Source organism: Bidens hawaiensis, unplaced genomic scaffold (genome assembly GCF_021521415.1).
Source record: "Bidens hawaiensis isolate Kalapana, Puna unplaced genomic scaffold, B.hawaiensis_p1.1 tig00043662_1, whole genome shotgun sequence".
Classification (NCBI taxonomy): domain Eukaryota; kingdom Viridiplantae; phylum Streptophyta; class Magnoliopsida; order Asterales; family Asteraceae; genus Bidens; species Bidens hawaiensis.
In genome coordinates this window covers 163730-170824 of record NW_027497750.1, presented here as the reverse complement: position 1 = coordinate 170824, position 7095 = coordinate 163730, and positions in this window count along the sequence as shown.

Sequence of the window (7095 nt, the reverse complement as noted above, 5' to 3'; positions counted from 1 at the left end):
GTCACAACACTTTAAGGCTGCTTCCCAACCCAATGCTCTGAATTTATCGGTAACCCCCAAATGGCCCAAAGTCCTCTTCTCTAACTTATTTTTCGCAAATAAACGCATCAGTTCGTTGTCTCAACGCGTTCATTTGATCATGGAAGAGCTCTGCTTGCCATTCTTGAGGTTGATCTGCTAAAGACCCTGACCTCCAAATTGGCTTTTCCCTTATTAGATCTTCTTCCTCTTCTTCCATCTCTGCTTGAAGTACCAGTCTTCTTCTCTTTGGTTGTTCAGCCCTGTTTGCTTGACGAGCCAACCGATTCCTTCCCTTTTCTACCCATTCTGAACACACAAACAACAACAAAAGAGCAAGTTATTCACTTTTCAACTTTAAACATCCCCACACTTGCTTAACATTATGATGAAGATGCTACTTAGACACATATTCAACAATTCATACTAATCGTTATGTTCCAACTCATACTAATCATCTTCAACCATAACCCAATCAAACTCATTATTCACAAATTCAACAATTCAAGCAAGTGTGGTTATAGAAACAATTATGAACAACTTACAATTTCATTGCAATACACCATCAAGAATGACAATAAATTACATACCTTGGTATTGTAGAAGATGAAGATGAACAAAACTTCAAAATACACCAAAACCCACAAAATTTCGGATTTAATTATCCACAATCGACCAGCAAAACGAGTGATTCTCTCAAATACAATGGTATAATTGAAAACCTTGTAATATTCTAGCCAATTTAGACCCAAAAATCAATTGATTTGGTTAGGAAATAAGAACGTTATGGTGGATTGAAGAGTTAGGGTTTTGAAGGTTTAAAGATGAAGAAGATGGTGTGGTGAAATATGTGGTGAAAGAGATGGTTAATACGTATGTGGTGTATATTAATTGTAATTTTTTTAATACTAAAACGAATTCCGTCGCCTAGCTCCAGGGTCCACCGTAGCTTACAGTGGCCTTGGTTCAAAAATGTCTACCGTACGACAGACTCTAGCCAGCGTAACGTTTTTTCTCCCCACCGTAGATTACGGTGGGTACCATAGGCAACGGTGGCCCCTGCAGGTTTTTAATTTTTTTTAATTTAATCATTACAAAACGAAAACCTTTAAAAACCAAAAAAATCAAAAATTACCCACCCCTCCCCCCCCCCCCCCCCGTGAAAAATCCGAGTTGTCCCCAACACGGTAAAGAAAATCATTAAAATTTCCCACACTTGAGTCGAACTTACTTAAGACGAGAACGGTAATTTTTAAAACCAATTTTGAATAAAAACTAAATTAACCTATACTAAAATATACAACATACCATGGCCTCTTAATTCGTTTCCTCATCCGGTGAGCGTAACAAATAACTCACCCGGTCCACATTGAGCATATTGATGTCCTTTCCTTCCAAGTAAGGTTTAAGCCTTTGACCGTTCACCACTTGTTTCGTTTTTTCTTGAACATCTTCGATCTCCACATCACCAAATTGGCCCACTCTTGTGATGATATATGGACCTATCCACTTACTCTTAAGTTTACCCGGAAACAACTTCAACCTTGAATTGTACAACCACACCTTTTGACCCACTTCAAAAGTCCTTTTTCTCAACTTTGCATCATGGACCTTATTTAGTTTATCTTTGTATGCGGAAGCACATTCATACGCTTCATCCCGGATTTCCTCAATCTCATTCAACTTCAACTTTCTCAATTCAGCCGCTTCCTTATAATCCGCGTTGACATTCTTGATCGCCCAAAACGCCTTATGTGCCAACTCCATTGGTAAATGACACCCTTTCCCATAAACTAACCGATAAGGAGTTGTGCCAATAGGAGTTTTTAGGCGGTCCAATACGCCCACAATGCATCATTTAACTTAGAAGACCAATCCTTCCTATCGACCCGCACCGTCTTCATCAAAATTTCTTTAATTTGGTGATTGGACACTTCGACTTGTCCACTAGTTTGCGGAAGATAAGGAGTAGCAATTCGGTGGTTCACATTATATCTTTTTAAAATCTTTCCAAAGTTGAAATTCTTGAAATGTGAGCCACCATCACTAATAATCACCCGCGGGATACCAAACCGAGCAAAGATGTTGGATTGAACGAATTTGCAAACTACCGAATGGTCATTGGTTCTTGTTGCTACCGCTTCTACCCACTTGGACACATAATCAACCGCAACCAAGATATATAAAAATCCATTCGAGTTTGGAAACGTGCCCATAAAGTCAATTCCCCATACATTGAAAATCTCTAACACCAAAATCGGTTGCAATGGCATTTCATCCCGTTTCGAGATACTACCCAACTTTTGGCAATTCAAACAATGTCGGGCATACTCACTTGTATCTTTAAAAATGGTGGGCCAATAAAACCCATATTGGATCACCCGGTAACCCCGCAAAAATAACCTCCACACGACGATGCATGTGCATGAGTCAAAATCTCCCGTACCTCAGAATCGGGAATACACCTCCTTATCATTTGACCGAACCAATATTGAACAAGTCCGGTTCATCCCAAATATATTGTTTCACTTGGCCATGAACCGTTGTCTTCTTTTCTTCACCCAATGACTTGGAATAGACCTCGTTGCTAAATAGTTCACAAAGTGGGCATACCACGGTGCGGTTGACACGGCTAACAATTGTTCGTCGGGAAACCGTCGTTTATCTCCATCGGGTCATCGACACCCTCCAATGGAATTCGGGATAGGTGATCCTCTACTACATTTTCACACCCCTTTTTATCCCGAACCTCTAAATCAAACTCTTGCAAAAGCAATACCCATCGAATTAACCGTGCTTTTGCATCCTTCTTCTCCATCAAATATCGAACCGCGCTATGGTCCGAATAAACAATCACCTTACTCCCCCAGATATACGAGCGAAACTTATCCAAAGCATAAACCACCTCTAGCAATTCTTTTTCGGTGGTTGTATAATTATGTTGTGCTTCGGATAATGTTTTACTCGCATAATAAATGACTAACAGTTTTTTATCAACTCGTTGACCCAACACCGCTCCGATAGTAGTATCACTAGCATCACACATGATCTCAAACGACTTTGACCAATCTGGTGGTTGTAGAATGGGAGCTTTCACCAACTGTTCCTTCAAAACATCAAATGCTTGCAAACACTCGTTAGTAAAATCAAAAGGAGCATCTTTTAACAATAAATTACATAAAGGTTTTGTGATCACACTAAAGCCTTTAATAAATCTTCTATAAAAACCCGAATGCCCCAAAAATGACCTTACCCTTTTAATGTTATTAGGTGGTGGTAAAGATGATATTACCCGGACTTTTGTCTTATCCACTTCCATTCCCCTTTCCGATATCACATGACCCAACACGATACCCTCTTGCACCATGAAGTGACTTTTCTCCCAACTTAGAACTAAATTTGTCTCAAAACGTCTTTTTAAAACTCTTTCTAATTCATTGAGAAAAGTTTCATAAGTTGGACCAAAAATTGAAAAGTCATCCATAAATACCTCAAGTGATTCCCCGACCATATCCAAAAAAATACTCATCATACAACGTTGGAATGTGGCCGGGGCATTACACAATCCGAATGGCATTCGCTGAAAAGCAAAAGTGCCATACGGACAGGTGAAAGTGGTCTTGTGTTGGTCATCCGGGTGAATAGCAATTTGGTTATAACCCGAGTACCCATCCAAAAAACAGTAATATTTTTTACCCGATAATTTTTCAATAATTTGGTCAATGAAAGGTAATGGAAAATGGTCTTTAGATGTAGCGGCATTTAATTTACGATAATAAATGCAAACTCGCCACCCGGTGACCGGTCGGGTGGCGATTTGTTCATCGCTTTCATCTTTAATTACCTGTATACCTGCTTTTTTCGGTACCACCTGTGTAGGACTTACCCATGCACTATCCGATATGGGATAGATGATTCCCGCGTCCAACCACTTTATTACCTCTTTCTTCACAACTTCTCTCAAATTGGGATTCAACCTTCTTTGAGTCTCTCGGGTTGGTTTTGCCTCCTCATTGGTGATGATTTTGTGCATAACTATAGATGGACTAATGCCTTTTAAATCGGCAATTATCCAACCTATGGCCACTTTATTCGCCTTCAACACCTTCAACAATTCTTGTTCTTTGGCATCTTCCAAATTAGATGCAATAATGACCGGTAATGTGTCATTATCCCCCAAAAACACATACTTCAAATGGCTAGGCAAATCCTTCAATTCCAGTTTTGGTGGGCTTTCCAATGACGGTTTTGTACCCGAATCGATCACAGTTGGCAGACTTTCAATTTGATGAGTCCATGGTGGTCGTCCTTCTTTTACCGCCAACACTTCTTGATTTTTCTCTTCCATCCTCAATGCACAAAGATGTACATTTTCAGAAAAATCACAAACACATGCTTCCAATGCATCTTCCTCATAATCATGCGGTTCACACATGTCAACAATATTTGCCATGAAACACTCATCACCACATAAAGCATTAGATCCGTTAGTGAACACATTTAATCTCATTTTCCTATTTACAAACGCCATATCAATCGTGCCCGATCGACAGTCAATAATAGCATTAGTGGTGTTTAAAAACGGTCGACCCAATATAACATTTTGTTATTGGGTCGAATCCACCAATGAGTAATCTAAGACTAAAAAGTCAACCGGATAGTAAAATTCTTCAACTCTTACTATCACGTCCTGCACAATTCCTCGGGGGAGTTTATGAGACAAATCGACTAACACAACCGTTGTCTCAACTCGTTTTAAAAGACCAAAATCATATTGGTCGTATAAACCCCCCGGGAGAATACTTACTCCGGCCCCAAGATCTAGTAACGCCTTAGACATTTGAAAATCTCCTACTTGAATGTTAATTAAGGGCGTTCCCGGATCTTGAAGCTTAGGAGGAAGATCTCCTTTTAAAACCGCACTTACCCGCTCAGTTAAATCCACTCGTAGAGGCACTTTTTGTTGCCTCTTTTGAGTGCACAATTCTTTCAAAAATTTTGCATATGCGGGTACTTGCTTAATTGCCTCAAGTAGAGGTAAATTTACCTTTACTTGTTTAAAAACTTCCCACGTCTCTTCTTTTTGAGGACCCCTTCTTAAAATGATGTTTTTCTTACCCGGATCAAGTAAAGCCGAGGTAAATGGAACCACCTTTGGTTCTACTTCCTTATTTTTATCGTTTAAATTTGAAGTTTGACCCGGATTTTGTAACGGTTTTTCAAAAGTGACATGTTTAGTGGGTTTATTTGTTACTATTTCATCATCACTTTCATTACCCGTAATATCCTCAACTTCCCCATCAACCACACCCGATGATAAATCTTTTTTATATTCTTTACCACTTCTTAAAACACTAACGTGATTAATAGGAACATTACGAGAAGAGTTATGAGAAGGATTTACCTTTGTGTCGCTTGGCAATTGACCTTTATTCTTCTTCAACTCGGATACTTTAGTTGCGAGTTGACCCATTTGTGTGGTCAACGATTGGATGGCTTTATCTCTTACTTCATCCTTTTTCATTCTAACCTCATCAAGTTGATTTCTTCGTTGCATGTCTTGTTGCATCAACTTCAACATGTCCATAACCTCATTTCCACTCAATGAACTTTGAACCGTTGACCCGCTTTGACCGCCACCCCCTTGACCTTGAAATCCTTGATTATTCCCGACATGATAATTACCTTGATTATTATATTGTTGGCGAGGGACATAGTTGCTTTGACTTCCTTGAAAATTCGGGTTAGATTGAGTGGCCAGATTTCCATAACGAAAATTCGGGTGATTTCTTAACCCGGGGTGGTAGGTGTTGGAGTTCATATTGTAATTTCTACTACCTCCCCCTTGAAGTGCATTCACCTCTTCCACCGGTTCTTGACCTACCGTACATACCTCCATTGCATGACCCAACTCGTTACAATTTGTACAAACATCGATTACTTGATTAGTGGTTTGTACATTTCCTTCTTCCACGACTTGCACTTGCGGTCTACCAACCGCCGGTCTTGCTCTTCGTCCGGTTTGGGATTTTCTCTTTGAAGTAACCGCCATTTGTTCCAAATATGCCCAATCATCTTGTTCATAATTGGTACCAAATGTACCATTAGTGATCGACCGCAAATCCCGTTCATCCTCCATACTCAACCCTTCATGAAACACATTCAATAACTCCCAAGAGCAATACCATGATGAGGACAATTCTTGATCATCATGTTAAACCTCTCGAATGCTTCATAAAACATTTCCCCCGTTTATTGATGGAAGGTTCTCAAACTTCTTCTCGCATCATTGGTCTTTTGGGCCGTGTAAAATTCTTCCAAAAATGTTTGTTGCAACTCGGCCCAAGTATAAATAGACGTGGAAGGAAAAGTGTAAAACCATCTCTTTGCCTTGTCTTCCAACGAAAACTGAAATAAAACCAACTTTACCTCATCTGATGTAAAACCTTGACCCCCAATTGTGTTGCAAATGGAGTCATATGCCTCCAAGTGGAAGTACGGTTCCTCCGTTGCTAGACCTTTATACTTCGGAAGACTTTGAAGTGAATTGGTTCTTACTTCAAATGTCTTCCCTTGATGATTGAGAGGAATAACCACCGGAGACGGATTATTAGTAATTATGGGTCGGAAATGGGCTTCAATCCCCCTAACCATCTCCCTTGCGTGCCTTCTTGGTACCCCCATTGGTACTCTTGGTTGACCCATTGGTCTATAAACGGGCCTTGGCTGCACAAATTATAGTTGAAACTGTGGTTGGGGCATTTGTTGTTGAAATTGCGGATCTTGAGGTTGCCCTTGTGGTTGTTGAACAATCGGTGGCGGTTGAACCTGTTGATGAACAACAACCGGTGGTTGTTGTTGAGCTTGTTGTTGAATCGGTGGTTGCACGTTTTGTTGGACAACCACCGGTTCTTGTTGTGGTTTTTGTTGAACAACCGGTGGTGGTTGTCTATTAAACCCTTGCACCGATTCCGGATGTTGCCATTGACTATAGGCCAAATTTCCCGGATTTACCCTTTGGCTTCCATCACCTCCCGTGTAGTAACCATCCACTTCATACCCCTCGAATTCACCTCA